Raw genomic sequence first — 20,342 nt, 5'->3', positions numbered from 1 at the left:
CTGCACGACGTATTTCACGTGTCGCAGCTTCGAAAGTACACTCCTGATGCTAGCCATGTGTTAGAACCCGAATCGGTTCAGTTAAGAGAAGATTTGACGCTTCCAGTGGCTCCAGTCAGAATTGATGATACTAGTATCAAACGGTTGCGTAGAAAAGAGGTTTCATTAGTCAAAGTGGCTTGGAGTTGAGGCGGTATTGAGGAACACACTTGGGAACTTGAGTCGGAGATGCGAACGGATTATCCGCACTTATTCTCAGGTAATTGAATTTGAATTTGAATTTTGTGGGCAAAATTCCCAATTAGGTGGGTAGAATGTAAGACCCGGTTAATTAACGGCTAATTAACCCATATATGAGAATTTATTCTAGAAAGCCAAAAATGATATTTTTATGGCTTAATATGATAGAGGAAATTGAGACGAGAATTTCGGTACCAATTTTATGGAAATCGGACCAAGATTGGACCGAACAGGTCAAACCGGTCCAACCGGACCCAAAGTGGGCCCTTGGCCCAACATAACTAAACCAAAACCCTAGTTTTCAGCACTCTCTCTCCTCACACAACACTAATACACGCTGAAAAAGAGAGGCCATGGAGGGAAGAACACTCTCTCAAGTTCTATCTCTCACTTGATCTTCAAACCACCATAACTTTTGATCTAGAGCTCCGATTGCCGCTCCGTTTGCGGCCACACGTTCACTGCAGAGAGCTCTACAAAACCCATACAATTAATCTTGAGGTAAGCCACGTTTTACTGATCGAAATTCCAGCCCTTGATTTCGAGTTTCATGAGTAAAAATGTTGAGATTTTTGGTTCTTTGATGTTATAGGACCCAACTCTATTGAAGGAGAAGGTTAATCTTGTCTCTTTGGACCTTGGGTGTGGTAAGATTCTCAACCCTAGTGTAATTTATTGTTCTATGAGGTTTGGGCATTGAGATGTGTATGGGTATGATGATTGTGGCTTAGGTTGTGTATATGTGAATATTGGAGCTTGATTGGTGATTTTGGAAAGCTTGGAAGAGGGTTTTGTGTGATAAAATCTGTTCTTGGAGGTGTCGATACCTTGAGAGCTTGTGGACAAGTGGTTTGGAAGTGCTCCGGTTGAGCTTGGGAAATTGGCTAAGGTATGGTTTCGGTTTCCCGTATCTAATATGTAATGTGGTAGGAAATACTTAGGCTAGAGGCCCTAAGATAGGCATTGAATTGATGATGTTGTGGAATGGTTGAGATATATGATATGATCATATGTGTGATTATGAATATTGATGCCTTGATTGTGTGATATGTGAGAAAATGCATGTTGTGATATATGCTTGATGAATGATTGAGGTTGAATTGATGGGTGGTACCATATTGTTAGTGAGTATGATGATTATGTATAATGATGGTTGATTGGAAATTGATATTGTTAGAAATTGGGATGAGAAGGATGTATGACATAATATTGTGTTTATCCTTTGGCCTTTTGATTGAGAAGTGTTAAAATGGTTGGAGGTAGTTTTGAGAATTTTGGTAAAATGTCAATGCGTGAGTTGAGGATGGCTTGTTGTTGAATTTGGTACACTTTGATTGATTTCAAAGAAAAGGGATGAAATTGGCATGTTTTAATTGATTTTGAAAAGAGTTGAAAGTGGCTTGTTTTGAAAATGGCACTTTGTGGTTTTGAATGAAAATATGGTTTTTGGGCATACTTTGAAGGGACATAACTTGGACTACGGATCTTTGATTTGTGCCAAATCTGTTTAGAAATAAAATTGGATTCGGGATGTCCATGCCGTTCGAAGAACGGGTGAAAATGATTTAAAATGAGAGAGTTATGACCGTCGGAAGATTGGGGGTTGAATCTGTGAATTCTGCAGCTTTTAACTTAGAAAATTTTTAGCAGAATGACCCCTCGCGCGTAGGCGCACTTGGCGCGTATGTGCCGTTCTTCGAGAAAGCATCATCCACGCGTGCGCGTGGAGTGCGCGTACACGTGGCCCTGTTTTCATCCCAAAGTTGATTTTTGAGTTTTAAAAGCCAAACTTCATACTTCTAAGCCTCCGATCTCACCACTTATGTCTTAAATCATTATGATATGCCTAGCATGAGGAAAAGGGCTAGTGAATGTGGTAACTTGCGAGTGAAGCAAGGGAAAAATGAATGATCCATGAGGATCAAAGATGATTATGTGAGATGTGGAGGATGGCGGTGGAAGTGCTTGTTATGCCATGGGCCGAATGGCCGTAATTGTTAATGAATTGGCTGGTTATGGATTTAACCGTGAGCCGGATGGCTGGATTATGCCGTGTGGCGGCGGAGCCATGTTTATGGCTAAGTATAAATGCATATATGCTGTTGAATGAATTGTGAATTTTGGCACTTCCACCATTGGAGATGAGGGTTTTCCTGGGTAGTAGCAGTGGCTTGCCACCACGTGCTCCAAGTTGAGACTCGAAGCTCTTTTGACCCTATGTCGTAAGTGTGGCCGGGCACTGCGAAAGGCCCGGATGAGCTCGCCCCCGTAAATATTCACCAGTGAGGGTGATGGATATGGATCATGTTTATGATCAAGTTTATGATGAGTATAACTCGAGTTGGGGATGCACGGCAGAGGGACAGTCCAATGATTAGCTACCAGGACTTGTCGGGTTGTCTCTATAACCGACAGATGATATCATCAGCCACTAGGGACAGGCATGCATCATAAGCATACTACATGAATTGTTTGAGATTGCCTATTTGACTGCATATTACTTGCTAATTATCTAAATGCCTTATCTGTTCCTATTTGTAAATCTCTTGTCTGATATAACTGTGTTTGCTATATTATACTCCTGCTGGTGGTTGGGAGGTCTGAAGGAATTGGAAAGGGAAGTATTAGTTAGACTGAAGAATCTTTAGTCAGTTGCCACTTACGGTTTAGCTTGTTTATAAGCTTTGATATTATCTGGAGGAAGCTCTAGGATTGCCTTCGGCTTTCCTCTATTATTATGTATTATATATGTGGAAGCTGTTACCGTGCTGGGGACCTCTGGTTCTCACCCATGCGGATTTTGTGGTTTTCAGATGCAGGACGCGAGGCTTCTCGTTGAGGCATGCTGGAGACTTCTGGATTAGCGAAGATCCTTTGTTCTCGGGACTCTGTTTTGGGTTATATATCTTGTTTAGATACTTTTATCTCCATTAAATAATACAAACTGTGATGACTCCTTCTAGAGGGAATTTTTGGAGAATAGGTTTTCTGTATTTGTGTCCCTTTGGGTTTCCTTTGGGGTTTCCTTATTTTATCATATGTATATATTGCTATGCTCGGACCGGTTCTCTTTGCAGCCGGATTTTGAGTCTTGATATTCTTGTTTTTGACACTCTTTATATATATGATCTCGCGTTAGCTTATCCCGGTTCGTTACGTTATCGATCGGAGTGTTGCGCGTTCGAGTTACGGTTTTTGTTTACCCCTTTTTTCTACAAAGGCTCCTAGTTATAATCAATTATTCATACTACTATACGTACTAAATTTTTGTTTTAGAGGTCGTAATACCTTGCCATCTCTGAATTATGACTTAAGCATAAGACTTTGTATGGTAGGGTGTTACATTATGGTATCAGAGCAGTTCGTTCCTGTAGAGCCTGAGGAATGGACTGACTATGCTTCTGTGCATTCTCTGTGTGTGTGTTATGTGCTACTAGTATATCTGCTTGATATAATTGGCATAAACGTTCATGAGCATGCATTTGGGACTTTGAAGCACTAGACTTCCGATATTGAGACTGATCAACTTAATATTGATTGTTTGGTGTGTATAGGAACCAGATGGCGCCTCGTGGACGCGATAGAGGCCGTGGGAGAGGACATACGAATGCTCGTGCGCCGGAGACTAATCCTAATGACCCGGTGAACTTTATGACTGCGTTGGAGAACATGGCTGCTGCTATGTAAGCCACTGCTGAGGCTCTTGGTCAACAGATGAACAACCATGGTAATGACGGAGGTGGAGTTCAGGGTCCGATGACACTGGCAAACTTTTTGAAGGTTAATCCACCGAAGTTCAAGGGAACTACTAGCCCGACTGAAGCCGATACGTGGTTTCAAGCCATGGAACGAGCACTGCAAGCGCAGGTGGTACCTGAAGGGCAGCGTGTAGAGTTCGCTACCTATTTGCTCACTGGGGAAGCGTCGCATTGGTGGCAAGAATCCGACGCCTCCTGCAGCAGGGTGATGATTATATCACCTGGAATGTCTTCCAAGAGGAGTTCTATAAGAAGTACTTTCCGACTTCTGCTAGGACGGCCAAGGAGCTTGAATTGTTGCAGCTGAAGCAGGGTACTATGTCCGTATCTGAGTATACTAAAAAGTTTGAGGAGCTGTTCAAATTCTCTCGTATGTGTCAAGGGACTCCGGTGGAATATGAGGAATGGAAGTGTGTTAAGTACGAAAGAGGACTCCGGAGCGATATTTTCAGTTCAGTGGGACCAATGGAGATTAGGACTTTCTCTGAGTTGGTGAACAAGTGTAGGGTTGCTGAAGAGTGTGTGAAGAGGGCAACCGCTGAGAAAGGAAGTCACAAAGAATCATTTTTACAGAACCGAGGGAAGAGCTTTGCACCTAGAGGTCCGCCTTTCAAGAGGGGAGGTTCTTTTAGGAGGCCCAACAACAACTACTCCCAAGGGAAAAGGTTTGGGAAGCAGCCTCAGAATGATCAAGCTTGTACTAGGTGTGGGAGTCACCATCCGGGAGTACCATGCAAGGCCGGATGGGGTTTGTGCTACAATTGTGGAAAGGCAGGGCATAAAGCCGCAAGTTGTCCAGAGAAGCAAAAGCAAGGTGCTGGGAAAGCACAACAGACTGGTCGGGTGTTCACCACCTCAGCTGTGGGTACAGAGGGATCCAAGACACTCATTCGAGGTAACTGTGAAATGGCTGGTCAAACTTTAAATGCTTTATTTGATTCGGGAGCATCGCATTCATTCATTGCATTTGAGAAAGCCCATGAGTTAGGGTTGAAGATCGTAACCTTAGGTTATGACTTAAAAGTGTATAATGCTACCCATGAAGCCATGGTAACTAGACTAGGATGCCCGAAAGTTTCGTTTAGGTTCAAGCAGCATGATTTTGTCCATAATCTAATCTGCTTACCGATGATCGGTCTTGATCTTATCTTGGGATTGGACTGGTTATCCGAAAACCATGTCCTGCTTGATTGTTCTACCAAGTCGGTGTACTTTATGCCGGAGGATACAGAAGGGCCGGTTGTGGTGAATAATTATTACTTGAATTCAATGATGGTGAACTGTTCTGGAACCGAATGTCAGGGTATCCTGTTGTTAACCGCGGGTGTTTCGGGTGATGATCAAAGGTTGGATCAGATTCCGATAGTGTGTGAGTTTCCGGAAGTGTTTCCCGATGATATTGAGGAATTTTCACCTAACCGAGAGGTCGAGTTTGCTATTGAATTGGTGCCTGGGGCGGGACCAATCTCAAGTGCTCCTTATAGGATGTCACCGTTAGAGATGGCCGAGCTAAAGTCTCAGTTAGAGGAATTGTTGGGTAAGAACTTTATCCGACCAAGTGTTTCCCCGTGGGGTGCTCCAGTGTTACTGGTAAAGAAGAAAGATGGAAGTATGCGACTCTGTGTGGATTACAGGCAGCTGAACAAGGTCACCATAAAGAATAAGTACCCATTGCCGAGGATTGATGATCTCATGGATCAGTTACAAGGAGCTGGGGTTTTCTCTAAGATCGATTTGCGATCCGGTTATCACCAGATAAGGGTGAGGGGGTGAGGATATCCCTAAGACCGCTTTCAGGACTCGTTATGGTCATTACGAGTACACTGTAATGTCCTTTGGGTTGACGAACGCTCCTGCAGTATTCATGGATTACATGAATAGAGTGTTCCGTCCGTTTCTGGATAAATTCGTGGTTGTCTTCATTGACGATATACTAATTTACTCCAAGACTGAAGAAGAGCATGCGGAACACTTGCGGACCGTGTTGCAGATTTTAAAGGAGAAGAAACTCTATGCAAAACTGTCTAAGTGTGAGTTCTGGAAGAGTGAGGTGAAGATTTTGGGTCACGTGGTGAGTAAGAAGGGAATAGCCGTAGATCCAACCAAGGTAGAAGCTGTGATGGATTGGAAGCAACCAACCACAGTAACTGAGATAAGGAGTTTTCTGGGTTTAGCTGGCTATTACCGAAGGTTCATCAAAGGCTTTTCGCAATTAGCTTTGCTGTTGACAAAGTTAACTCGCAAAGACACTCCGTTTGTTTGGACTCCTGAGTGCGAGGAGAGCTTTTAGACATTGAAGAAAAAGTTGGCTACTGCACCTGTGTTAGTGTTACCTGAGCCGAACGAGCCTTTTGAGGTGTACTGTGATGCATCGTTAAAGGGCCTAGGGTGCGTGCTGATGCAGCATCATAATGTGGTGGCGTATGCCTCACGACAGTTGAGACCTCACGAAGTTAGTTATCCTACGCACGATTTGGAACTCGCTGCGGTTGTGTTTGCCTTGAAGGTGTGGAGGCATTATCTCTATGGGGTTAAGTTCCAAGTCTTCTCCGATCACAAGAGCTTGAAATACCTCTTTGATCAGAAAGAGCTTAATATGAGGCAAAAGAGGTGGATGGAATTGTTGAAAGACTATGACTTTGAGTTAAATTACCATCCTGGAAAGGCGAATATAGTGGCGGATGCGTTAAGTCGGAAGTCGTTATATGCGTCTTGGATGATGCTTCAAGAGGAGAAGTTGCTCAAGGGATTCGAGAGTCTAAAAATTGGTGCTCGAAAAGTATCTGGAACCTTGTGTTTGAGCCGATTAGAAATCTCGAGTGACTTTAAGTCCGAACTCCTAAAGGCTCATGAAAATGATGAAGCGTTATGGAAGGTGTTACCGGCTATCGAGCAAGGAAAACAGTGGAGAGTGTCGGAAGAAAAAGATGGGTTATGGAGATTCAAGGGTAGGATCATTGTGCCGGATGTTGGCACTTTGAGGCAAGATATCTTAAAGGAGGCACACAAAAGCGGATTCTCCATTCACCCGGGGAGTACTAAGATGTACCATGATTTAAAGGCGATGTTTTGGTGGCCGGGTATGAAGAATGATGTGGCGGAATATGTTTCAAAGTGCTTAACTTGTCAAAAGGTAAAGATTGAACATCAAAGACCTTCCGAGATGTTGCAACCCTTAGAGGTTCCGCAATGGAAGTGGAAAAGTATTGCAATGGACTTTGTGTCAAGATTGCCAAGGACTAGGTCTGGTTTTGATGCTATCTGGGTGATCGTGGACCGACTGACGAAGTCAGCTCACTTTTTACCCGTTCGGATGACTTACACCCTTGAGGAGCTAGCTCGGTTATACATAAAGGAGATTGTGAGACTCCATGGTGTACCTGCTACTATAATCTCTGATAGAGATCCTCGTTTCACTTCGAGGTTCTGGGGTGCATTTCAGAAAGCTTTTGGAACTCGATTAAGCTTGAGTACAGCGTACCATCCTCAAACAGATGGTCAATTCGAGAGGACGATCCAAACACTAGAGGATATGTTGAGAGCTTGTGTTTTGGACCAACCGGCAAGTTAGGATCGGTATATGCCGTTAGTAGAGTTTGCATACAATAATAGTTACCATGCGAGCATCGGAATGGCTCCGTATGAGGCTTTGTATGGGAGAAAATGTCAATCTCCACTATGTTGGTATGAAGCTGGAGAGAAAGGCTTGTTGGGGCCGGAAATGATAGCTGAGACCACTGAACAAGTCAAGAAAATCCGAGATAGGATGCTTACGGCGCAGAGTCGTCAAAAGAGTTACGCCGATCAAAGGCGGAAGCCCTTAGAATTTGAGGCAGGAGATCATGTTTTCCTGAAAGTTACTCCGACCACAGGAGTAGGTAGAGCGATTAAAGCAAAGAAGTTGAATCCTCGATACATTGGTCCATTTCAGATCTTGGAGAGGATTGGGCCGGTGGCGTATCGGGTGGCTCTACCACCCCATCTTTCAAACCTGCACGACGTATTTCACGTGTCGCAGCTTCGAAAGTACACTCCTGATGCTAGCCATGTGTTAGAACCCAAATCGGTTCAGTTAAGAGAAGATTTGACGCTTCCAGTGGCTCCAGTCAGAATTGATGATACTAGTATCAAACGGTTGCGTGGAAAAGAGGTTTCATTAGTCAAAGTGGCTTGGAGTCGAGGCGGTGTTGAGGAACACACTTGGGAACTTGAGTCGGAGATGCGAACGGATTATCCGCACTTATTCTCAGGTAATTGAATTTGAATTTGAATTTTGTGGGCAAAATTCCCAATTAGGTGGGTAGAATGTAAGACCCGGTTAATTAACGGCTAATTAACCCATATATGAGAATTTATGCTAGAAAGCCAAAAATGATATTTTTATGGCTTAATATGATAGAGGAAATTGAGACGAGAATTTCGGTACCAATTTTATGGAAATCGGACCAAGATTGGACCGAACGGGCCAAACCGGTCCAACCGGACCCAAAGTGGGCCCTTGGCCCAACATAACTAAACCAAAACCCTAGTTTTCAGCACTCTCTCTCCTCACACAACACTAATACACGCTGAAAAAGAGAGGCCATGGAGGGAAGAACACTCTCTCAAGTTCTATCTCTCACTTGATCTTCAAACCACCATAACTTTTGATCTAGAGCTCCGATTGCCGCTCCGTTTGCGGCCACGCGTTCACCGCGGAGAGCTCTACAAAACCCATACAATTAATCTTGAGGTAAGCCACGTTTTACTATTCGAAATTCCAGCCCTTGATTTCGAGTTTCATGAGTAAAAATGTTGAGATTTTGGGTTCTTTGATGTTATAGGACCCAACTCTCTTGAAGGAGAAGGTTAATCTTGTCTCTTTGGACCTTGGGTGTAATAAGATTCTCAACCCTAGTGTAATTTGTTGTTCTATGAGGTTTGGGCATTGAGATGTGTATGGGTATGATGATTGTGGCTTAGGTTGTGTATATGTGAATATTGGAGCTTGATTGGTGATTTTGGAAAGCTTGGAAGAGGGTTTTGTGTGATAAAATCTGTTCTTGGAGGTGTTGATACCTTGAGAGCTTGTGGACAAGTGGTTTGGAAGTGCTCCGGTTGAGCTTGGGAAATTGGCTAAGGTATGGTTTCGGTTTCCCGTATCTAATATGTAATGTGGTAGGAAATACTTAGGCTAGAGGCCCTAAGATAGGCATTGAATTGATGATGTTGTGGAATGGTTGAGATATATGATATGATCATATGTGTGATTATGAATATTGATGCCTTGATTGTGTGATATGTGAGAAAATGCATGTTTGATATATGCTTGATGAATGATTGAGGTTGAATTGATGGGTGGTACCATATTGTTGGTGAGTATGATGATTATGTATAATGATGGTTGATTGGAAATTGATATTGTTAGAAATTGGGATGAGAAGGATGTATGACATAATATTGTGTTTATCCTTTGGCCTTTTGATTGAGAAGTGTTAAAATGGTTGGAGGTAGTTTTGAGAATTTTGGTAAAATGTCAATGCGTGAGTTGAGGATGGCTTGTTGTTGAATTTGGTACACTTTGATTGATTTCAAAGAAAAGGGATGAAATTGGCATGTTTTAATTGATTTTGAAAAGAGTTGAAAGTGGCTTGTTTTGAAAATGGCACTTTGTGGTTTTGAATGAAAATATGGTTTTTGGGCATACTTTGACGGGACATAACTTGGACTACGGATCTTTGATTTGTGCCAAATCTGTTTAGAAATGAAATTGGATCCGGGATGTCCATGCCGTTCGAAGAACGGGTGAAAAATGATTTAAAATGAGAGAGTTATGACCGTCGGAAGATTGGGGGTTGAATCTGTGAATTCTGCAGCTTTTAACTTAGAAAATTTTTAGCAGAATGACCCCTCGCGCGTAGGCGCACTTGGCGCGTATGCGCCGTTCTTCGAGAAAGCATCATCCACGCGTGCGCGTGGAGTGCGCATACGCGTGGCCCTGTTTTCATCCCAAAGTTGATTTTTGAGTTTTAAAAGCCAAACTTCATACTTCTAAGCCTCCGATCTCACCACTTATGTCTTAAATCATTATGATATGCCTAGCATGAGGAAAAGGGCTAGTGAATGTGGTAACTTGCGAGTGAAGCAAGGGAAAAATGAATGATCCATGAGGATCAAAGATGATTATGTGAGATGTGGAGGATGGCGGTGGAAGTGCTTGTTATGCCATGGGCCGAATGGCCGTAATTGTTAATGAATTGGCTGGTTATGGATTTAACCGTGAGCCGGATGGCTGGATTATGCCGTGTGGCGGCGGAGCCATGTTTATGGCTAAGTATAAATGCATATATGCTGTTGAATGAATTGTGAATGTTGGCACTTCCACCATTGGAGATGAGGGTTTCCCTGGGTAGTAGCAGTGGCTAGCCACCACGTGCTCCAGGTTGAGACTCGAAGCTCTTTTGACCCTATGTCGTAAGTGTGGCCGGGCACTGTGAAAGGCCCGGATGAGCTCGCCCCCGTAAATATTCACCAGTGAGGGTGATGGATATGGATCATGTTTATGATCAAGTTTATGATGAGTATAACTCGAGTTGGGGATGCACGGCAGAGGGACAGTCCAATGATTAGCTACCAGGACTTGTCGGGTTGACTCTATAACCGACAGATGATATCATCAGCCACTAGGGACAGGCATGCATCATAAGCATACTACATGAATTGTTTGAGATTGCCTATTTGACTGCATATTACTTGCTAATTATCTAAATGCCTTATCTGTTCCTATTTGTAAATCTCTTATCTGATATAACTGTGTTTGCTATATTATACTCCTGCTGGTGGTTGGGAGGTCTGAAGGAATTGGAAAGGGAAGTATTAGTTAGACTGAAGAATCTTTAGTCAGTTGCCACTTACGGTTTAGCTTGTTTATAAGCTTTGATATTATCTGGAGGAAGCTCTAGGATTGCCTTCGGCTTTCCTCTATTATTATGTATTATATATGTGGAAGCTGTTACCGTGCTGGGGACCTCTGGTTCTCACCCATGCGGATTTTGTGATTTTCAGATGCAGGACGCGAGGCTTCTCGTTGAGGCATGCTGGAGACTTCTGGATTAGCGAAGATCCTTTGTTCTCGGGACTCTGTTTTGGGTTATATATCTTGTTTAGATACTTTTATCTCCATTAAATAATACAAACTGTGATGACTCCTTCTAGAGGGGATTTTTGGAGAATAGGTTTTCTGTATTTGTGTCCCTTTGGGTTTCCTTTGGGGTTTCCTTATTTTATCATATGTATATATTGCTATGCTCGGACCGGTTCTCTTTGCAGCCGGATTTTGAGTCTTGATATTCTTGTTTTTGACACTCTTTAAATATATGATCTCGCGTTAGCTTATCCCGGTTCGTTACGTTATCGATCGGAGTGTTGCGCGTTCGAGTTACGGTTTTTGTTTACCCCTTTTTTCTACAAAGGCTCCTAGTTATAATCAATTATTCATACTACTATACGTACTAAATTTTTGTTTTAGAGGTCGTAATACCTTGCCATCTCTGAATTATGACTTAAGCATAAGACTTTGTATGGTAGGGTGTTACATTATGGTATCAGAGCAGTTCGTTCCTGTAGAGCCTGAGGAATGGACTGACTATGCTTCTGTGCATTCTCTGTGTGTGTGTTATGTGCTACTAGTATATCTGCTTGATATAATTGGCATAAACGTTCATGAGCATGCATTTGGGACTTTGAAGCACTAGACTTCCGATATTAAGACTGATCAACTTAATATTGATTGTTTGGTGTGTATAGGAACCAGATGGCGCCTCGTGGACGCGATAGAGGCTGTGGGAGAGGACATACGAATGCTCGTGCGCCGGAGACTAATCCTAATGACCCGGTGAACTTTATGACTGCGTTGGAGAACATGGCTGCTGCTATGCAAGCCACTGCTGAGGCTCTTGGTCAACAGATGAACAACCATGGTAATGACGGAGGTGGAGTTCAGGGTCCGATGACACTGGCAAGCTTTTTGAAGGTTAATCCACCGAAGTTCAAGGGAACTACTAGCCCGACTAAAGCCGATACGTGGTTTCAAGCCATGGAACGAGCACTGCAAGCGCAGGTGGTACCTGAAGGGCAGCGTGTAGAGTTCGCTACCTATTTGCTCACTGGGGAAGCGTCGCATTGGTGGCAAGGAATCCGACGCCTCCTGCAGCAGGGTGATGATTATATCACCTGGAATGTCTTCCAAGAGGAGTTCTATAAGAAGTACTTTCCGACTTCTGCTAGGACGGCCAAGGAGCTTGAATTGTTGCAGCTGAAGCATGGTACTATGTCCGTATCTGAGTATACTGACAAGTTTGAGGAGCTGTTCAAATTCTCTCGTATGTGTCAAGGGACTCCGGTGGAATATGAGGAATGGAAGTGTGTAAAGTACGAAGGAGGACTCCGGAGCGATATTTTCAGTTCAGTGGGACCAATGGAGATTAGGACTTTCTCCGAGTTGGTGAACAAGTGTAGGGTTGCTGAAGAGTGTGTGAAGAGGGCAACCGCTGAGAAAGGAAGTCACAAAGAATCATTTTTACAGAACCGAGGGAAGAGCTTTGCACCTAGAGGTCCGCCTTTCAAGAGGGGAGGTTCTTTTAGGAGGCCCAACAACAACTACTCCCAAGGGAAAAGGTTTGGGAAGCAGCCTCAGAATGATCAAGCTTGTACTAGGTGTGGGAGTCACCATCCGGGAGTACCATGCAAGGCCGGATGGGGTTTGTGCTACAATTGTGGAAAGGCGGGGCATAAAGCCGCAAGTTGTCCAGAGAAGCAAAAGCAAGGTGCTGGGAAAGCACAACAGACTGGTCGGGTGTTCACCACCTCTGCTGTGGGTGCAGAGGGATCCGAGACACTCATTCGAGGTAACTGTGAAATGGCTGGTCAAACTTTAAATGCTTTATTTGATTCGGGAGCATCGCATTCATTCATTGCATTTGAGAAAGCCCATGAGTTAGGGTTGAAGATCGTAACCTTAGGTTATGACTTAAAAGTGTATAATGCTACCCATGAAGCCATGGTAACTAGACTAGGATGCCCGAAAGTTTCGTTTAGGTTCAAGCAGCATGATTTTGTCCATAATCTAATCTGCTTACCGATGATCGGTCTTGATCTTATCTTGGGATTGGACTGGTTATCCGAAAACCATGTCCTGCTTGATTGTTCTACCAAGTCGGTGTACTTTATGCCGGAGGATATAGAAGGGCCGGTTGTGGTGAATAATTATTACTTGAATTCAATGATGGTGAACTGTTCTGGAACCGAATGTCCGGGTATCCTGTTGTTAACCGCGGGTGTTTCGGGTGATGATCAAAGGTTGGATCAGATTCCGGTAGTGTGTGAGTTTCCGGAAGTGTTTCCCGATGATATTGAGGAATTTTCACCTAACCGAGAGGTCGAGTTTGCTATTGAATTGGTGCCTGGGGCGGGACCAATCTCAAGTGCTCCTTATAGGATGTCACCGTTAGAGATGGCCGAGCTAAAGTCTCAGTTAGAGGAATTGTTGGGTAAGAACTTTATCCGACCAAGTGTTTCCCCGTGGGGTGCTCCAGTGTTACTGGTAAAGAAGAAAGATGGAAGTATGCGACTCTGTGTGGATTACAGGCAGCTGAACAAGGTCACCATAAAGAATAAGTACCCATTGCCGAGGATTGATGATCTCATGGATCAGTTACAAGGAGCTGGGGTTTTCTCTAAGATCGATTTGCGATCCGGTTATCACCAGATAAGGGTGAGGGGGTGAGGATATCCCTAAGACCGCTTTCAGGACTCGTTATGGTCATTACGAGTACACTGTAATGTCCTTTGGGTTGACGAACGCTCCTGCAGTATTCATGGATTACATGAATAGAGTGTTCCGTCCGTTTCTGGATAAATTCGTGGTTGTCTTCATTGACGATATACTAATTTACTCCAAGACTGAAGAAGAGCATGCGGAACACTTGCGGACCGTGTTGCAGATTTTAAAGGAGAAGAAACTCTATGCAAAACTGTCTAAGTGTGAGTTCTGGAAGAGTGAGGTGAAGTTTTTGGGTCACATGGTGAGTAAGAAGGGAATAGCCGTAGATCCAACCAAGGTAGAAGCTGTGATGGATTGGAAGCAACCAACCACAGTAACTGAGATAAGGAGTTTTCTGGGTTTAGCTGGCTATTACCGAAGGTTCATCAAAGGCTTTTCGCAATTAGCTTTGCCGTTGACAAAGTTAACTCGCAAAGACACTCCGTTTGTTTGGACTCCTGAGTGCGAGGAGAGCTTTCAGACATTGAAGAAAAAGTTGACGACTGCACCTGTGTTAGTGTTACCTGAGCCGAACGAGCCTTTTGAGGTGTATTGTGATGCATCGTTAAAGGGCCTAGGGTGCGTGCTGATGCAGCATCATAATGTGGTGGCGTATGCCTCACGACAGTTGAGACCTCACGAAGTTAGTTATCCTACGCACGATTTGGAACTCGCTGCGGTTGTGTTTGCCTTGAAGGTGTGGAGGCATTATCTCTATGGGGTTAAGTTCCAAGTCTTCTCCGATCACAAGAGCTTGAAATACCTCTTTGATCAGAAAGAGCTTAATATGAGGCAAAGGAGGTGGATGGAATTGTTGAAAGACTATGACTTTGAGTTAAATTACCATCCTGGAAAGGCGAATATAGTGGCGGATGCGTTAAGTCGGAAGTCGTTATATGCGTCTTGGATGATGCTTCAAGAGGAGAAGTTGCTCAAGGGATTCGAGAGTCTAAAAATTGGTGCTCGAGAAGTATCTGGAACCTTGTGTTTGAGCCGATTAGAAATCTCGAGTGACTTTAAGTCTGAACTCCTATAGGCTCATGAAAATGATGAAGCGTTATGGAAGGTGTTACCGGCTATCGAGCAAGGAAAACAGTGGAGAGTGTCGGAAGAAAAAGATGGGTTATGGAGATTCAAGGGTAGGATCATTGTGCCGGATGTTGGCACTTTAAGGCAAGATATCTTAAAGGAGGCACACAAAAGCGGATTCTCCATTCACCCGGGGAGTACTAAGATGTACCATGATTTAAAGGCGATGTTTTGGTGGCCGGGTATGAAGAATGATGTGGCGGAATATGTTTCAAAGTGCTTAACTTGTCAAAAGGTAAAGATTGAACATCAAAGACCTTCCGGGATGTTGCAACCCTTAAAAGTTCCGCAATGGAAGTGGGAAAGTATTGCAATGGACTTTGTGTCGGGATTGCCAAGGACTAGGACTGGTTTTGATGCTATCTGGGTGATCGTGGACCGACTGACGAAGTCAGCTCACTTTTTACCCGTTCGGATGACTTACACCCTTGAGGAGCTAGCTCGGTTATACATAAAGGAGATTGTGAGACTCCATGGTGTACCTGCTACTATAATCTCTGATAGAGATCCTCGTTTCACTTCGAGGTTCTGGGGTGCATTTCAGAAAGCTTTTGGAACTCGATTAAGCTTGAGTACAGCGTACCATCCTCAAACAGATGGTCAATCCGAGAGGACGATCCAAACACTAGAGGATATGTTGAGAGCTTGTGTTTTGGACCAACCGGCGAGTTGGGATCGGTATATGCCGTTAGTAGAGTTTGCATACAATAATAGTTACCATGCGAGCATCGGAATGGCTCCGTATGAGGCTTTGTATGGGAGAAAATGTCAATCTCCACTATGTTGGTATGAAGCTGGAGAGAAAGGCTTGTTGGGGCCGGAAATGATAGCTGAGACCACTGAACAAGTCAAGAAAATCCGAGATAGGATGCTTACGGCGCAGAGTCATCAAAAGAGTTACGCCGATCAAAGGCAGAAGCCCTTAGAATTTGAGGCAGGAGATCATGTTTTCCTGAAAGTTACTCCGACCACAGGAGTAGGTAGAGCGATTAAAGCAAAGAAGTTGAATCCTCAATACATTGGTCCATTTCAGATCTTGGAGAGGATTGGGCCGGTGGCGTATCGGGTGGCTCTACCACCCCATCTTTCAAACCTGCACGGCGTATTTCACGTGTCGCAGCTTCGAAAGTACACTCCTGATGCTAGCCATGTGTTAGAACCCGAATCGGTTCAGTTAAGAGAAGATTTGACGCTTCCAGTGGCTCCAGTCAGAATTGATGATACTAGTATCAAACGGTTGCGTGGAAAAGAGGTTTCATTAGTCAAAGTGGCTTGGAGTCGAGGCGGTGTTGAGGAACACACTTGGGAACTTGAGTCGGAGATGCGAACGGATTATCCGCACTTATTCTCAGGTAATTGAATTTGAATTTGAATTTTGTGGGCAAAATTCCCAATTAGGTGGGTAGAATATAAGACCCGGTTAATTAACGGCTAATTAACCCATATATGAGAATTTATTCTAGAAAGCCAAAAATGATATTTTTATGGCTTAATATGATAGAAGAAATTGAGATGAGAATTTCGGTACCAATTTTATGGAAATCGGACCAAGATTGGACCGAACGGGCCAAACCGGTCCAACCGGACCCAAAGTGGGCCCTTGGCCCAACATAACTAAACCAAAACCCTAGTTTTCAGCACTCTCTCTCCTCACACAACACTAATACACGCTGAAAAAGAGAGGCCATGGAGGGAAGAACACTCTCTCAAGTTCTATCTCTCACTTGATCTTCAAACCACCATAACTTTTGATCTAGAGCTCCGATTGCCGCTCCGTTTACGGCCACGCGTTCACCGCGGAGAGCTCTACAAAACCTTTACAATTAATCTTGAGGTAAGCCACGTTTTACTGTTCGAAATTCCAGCCCTTGATTTCGAGTTTCATAAGTAAAAATGTTGAGATTTTGGGTTCTTTGATGTTATAGGACCCAACTCTCTTGAAGGAGAAGGTTAATCTTGTCTCTTTGGACCTTGGGTGTGGTAAGATTCTCAACCCTAGTGTAATTTGTTGTTCTATGAGGTTTGGGCATTGAGATGTGTATGGGTATGATGATTGTGGCTTAGGTTGTGTATATGTGAATATTGGAGCTTGATTGGTGATTTTGGAAAGCTTGGAAGAGGGTTTTGTGTGATAAAATCTGTTCTTGGAGGTGTTGATACCTTGAGAGCTTGTGGACAAGTGGTTTGGAAGTGCTCCGGTTGAGCTTGGGAAATTGGCTAAGGTATGGTTTCGGTTTCCCGTATCTAATATGTAATGTGGTAGGAAATACTTAGGCTAGAGGCCCTAAGATAGGCATTGAATTGATGATGTTGTGGAATGGTTGAGATATATGATATGATCATATGTGTGATTATGAATATTGATGCCTTGATTGTGTGATATGTGAGAAAATGCATGTTGTGATATATGCTTGATGAATGATTGAGGTTGAATTGATGGGTGGTACCATATTGTTGGTGAGTATGATGATTATGTATAATGATGGTTGATTGAAAATTGATATTGTTAGAAATTGGGATGAGAAGGATGTGACATAATATTATGTTTATCCTTTGGCCTTTTGATTGAGAAGTGTTAAAATGGTTGGAGGTAGTTTTGAGAATTTTGGTAAAATGTCAATGCGTGAGTTGAGGATGGCTTGTTGTTGAATTTGGTACACTTTGATTGATTTCAAAGAAAAGGGATGAAATTGGCATGTTTTAATTGATTTTGAAAAGAGTTGAAAGTGGCTTGTTTTGAAAATGGCACTTTGTGGTTTTGAATGAAAATATGGTTTTTGGGCATACTTTGACGGGACATAACTTGGACTACGGATCTTTGATTTGTGCCAAATCTGTTTAGAAATGAAATTGGATCCGGGATGTCCATGCCGTTCGAAGAACGGGTGAAAAATGATTTAAAATGAGAGAGTTATGACCGTCGGAAGATTGGGGGTTGAATCTGTGAATTCTGCAGCTTTTAACTTAGAAAATTTTTAGCAGAATGACCCCTCGCGCGTAGGCGCACTTGGCGCGTATGCACCGTTCTTCGAGAAAGCATCATCCACGCGTGCGCGTGGAGTGCGCGTACGCGTGGCCCTGTTTTCATTCCAAAGTTGATTTTTGAGTTTTAAAAGCCAAACTTCATACTTCTAAGCCTCCGATCTCACCACTTATGTCTTAAATCATTATGATATGCCTAGCATGAGGAAAAAGGCTAGTGAATGTGGTAACTTGCGAGTGAAGCAAGGGAAAAATGAATGATCCATGAGGATCAAAGATGATTATGTGAGATGTGGAGGATGGCGGTGGAAGTGCTTGTTATGCCATGGGCCGAATGGCCGTAATTGTTAATGAATTGGCTGGTTATGGATTTAACTGTGAGCCGAATGGCTGGATTATGCCGTGTGGCAGCGGAGCCATGTTTATGGCTAAGTATAAATGCATATATGCTGTTGAATGAATTGTGAATGTTGGCACTTCCACCATTGGAGATGAGGGTTTCCCTGGGTAGTAGCAGTGGCTAGCCACCACGTGCTCCAGGTTGAGACTCGAAGCTCTTTTGACCCTATGTCGTAAGTGTGGCCGGGCACTGTGAAAGGCCCGGATGAGCTCGCCCCCGTAAATATTCACCAGTGAGGGTGATGGATATGGATCATGTTTATGATCAAGTTTATGATGAGTATAACTCGAGTTGGGGATGCACGGCAGAGGGACAGTCCAATGATTAGCTACCAGGACTTGTCGGGTTGGCTCTATAACCGACAGATGATATCATCAGCCACTAGGGATAGGCATGCATCATAAGCATACTACATGAATTGTTTGAGATTGCCTATTTGACTGCATATTACTTGCTAATTATCTAAATGCCTTATCTGTTCCTATTTGTAAATCTCTTGTCTGATATAACTGTGTTTGCTATATTATACTCCTGCTGGTGGTTGGGAGGTCTGAAGGAATTGGAAAGGGAAGTATTAGTTAGACTGAAGAATCTTTAGTCAGTTGCCACTTACGGTTTAGCTTGTTTATAAGCTTTGATATTATCTGGAGGAAGCTCTAAGATTGCCTTCGGCTTTCCTCTATTATTATGTATTATATATGTGGAAGCTGTTACCGTGCTGGGGACCTCTGGTTCTCACCCATGTGGATTTTGTGGTTTTCAGATGCAGGACGCGAGGCTTCTCGTTGAGGCATGCTGGAGACTTCTGGATTAGCGAAGATCCTTTGTTCTCGGGACTCTGTTTTGGGTTATATATCTTGTTTAGATACTTTTATCTCCATTAAATAATACAAACTGTGATGACTCCTTCTAGAGGGGATTTTTGGAGAATAGGTTTTCTGTATTTGTGTCCCTTTGGGTTTCCTTTGGGGTTTCCTTATTTTATCATATGTATATATTGCTATGCTCGGACCGGTTCTCTTCGCAGCCGGATTTTGAGTCTTGATATTCTTGTTTTTGACACTCTTTATATATATGATCTCGCGTTAGCTTATCCCGGTTCGTTACGTTATCGATCGGAGTGTTGCGCGTTCGAGTTACGGTTTTTGTTTACCCCTTTTTTCTACTAAGGCTCCTAGTTATAATCAATTATTCATACTACTATACGTACTAAATTTTTGTTTTAAAGGTCGTAATACCTTGCCATCTCTGAATTATGACTTAAGCATAAGACTTTGTATGGTAGGGTGTTACAAGTTGGATTGGTTTAGATTTGCAAATAAACAAGTGTAAATTTAGACCAGTGCGAACTAACTAGATTTGATTGATTCGGATATAAATGTCCTTTCAAAACCAACTTGAACCACTCATTTACACTCTACCTGAAATCCTCTTAAAAATAAAAATAAAAATAAAAATAAAAGTTAAAAAATTTTTACTAAATCAAAATATAAAAAATTGTATTTATACACTTTTTCCACTAAACCTAATATGTATAATAGTTACCTTTTTTTTTTTTTCGCAAACACAGTTTTATGAATGAAAACTTGAAAAGTATGGTGTTGATTTCTATATATATAAAAGATTTTTGTGAAATTTTTCAATTTTTTACTATTATTATTAAACAGTCACGTGTGCTTTTCTTTATCTCAGAGGTCAATTTATCAAAATGGAAAATTTTTTGGGGGCTAAACGTTGCTTTGCCGAATCTATTGAATCACAAATACGGGTTAGCCATCTAAAAGTCATGAAAGAATGAGTCATTCCTTCCATTGATGAAATCTTTGATAAATAATTAAAGAAAGACCTCGATTTCCAGAGTTCCAATGTTAAAAAACTAAGAGTGAAGTATTAAATTAGTCTTTTACGTTTGTGCGTAATCCTATTTTGATCCTTAATGTTTAAAGTATTCTATTTGAATTCAAAAAAGTTTTATTTAGTTTCAATATAGTCTTACCGTGTTGTCAAAGTTAAATAATTAATGAAATGTCCTACATGACAGCAGTGTAAGAACAAGGTCGATAATTTAGAGAAC

The 20,342-nt window shown here is 42.7% G+C and overlaps 1 pseudogene; it reads right to left on the bottom strand.

The window, feature by feature from the left end:
• The window catches only part of LOC110267052 (trimethyltridecatetraene synthase-like), an 85,231-nt pseudogene that overhangs the window by 42,499 nt on the left and 22,390 nt on the right, over positions 1-20,342 (bottom strand).

Source organism: Arachis ipaensis, chromosome B9 (assembly GCF_059453495.1).
Source record: "Arachis ipaensis isolate K30076 ecotype BB chromosome B9, ASM5945349v1, whole genome shotgun sequence".
Classification (NCBI taxonomy): domain Eukaryota; kingdom Viridiplantae; phylum Streptophyta; class Magnoliopsida; order Fabales; family Fabaceae; genus Arachis; species Arachis ipaensis.
This window is presented reverse-complemented; position numbering and strand designations above follow the sequence as displayed.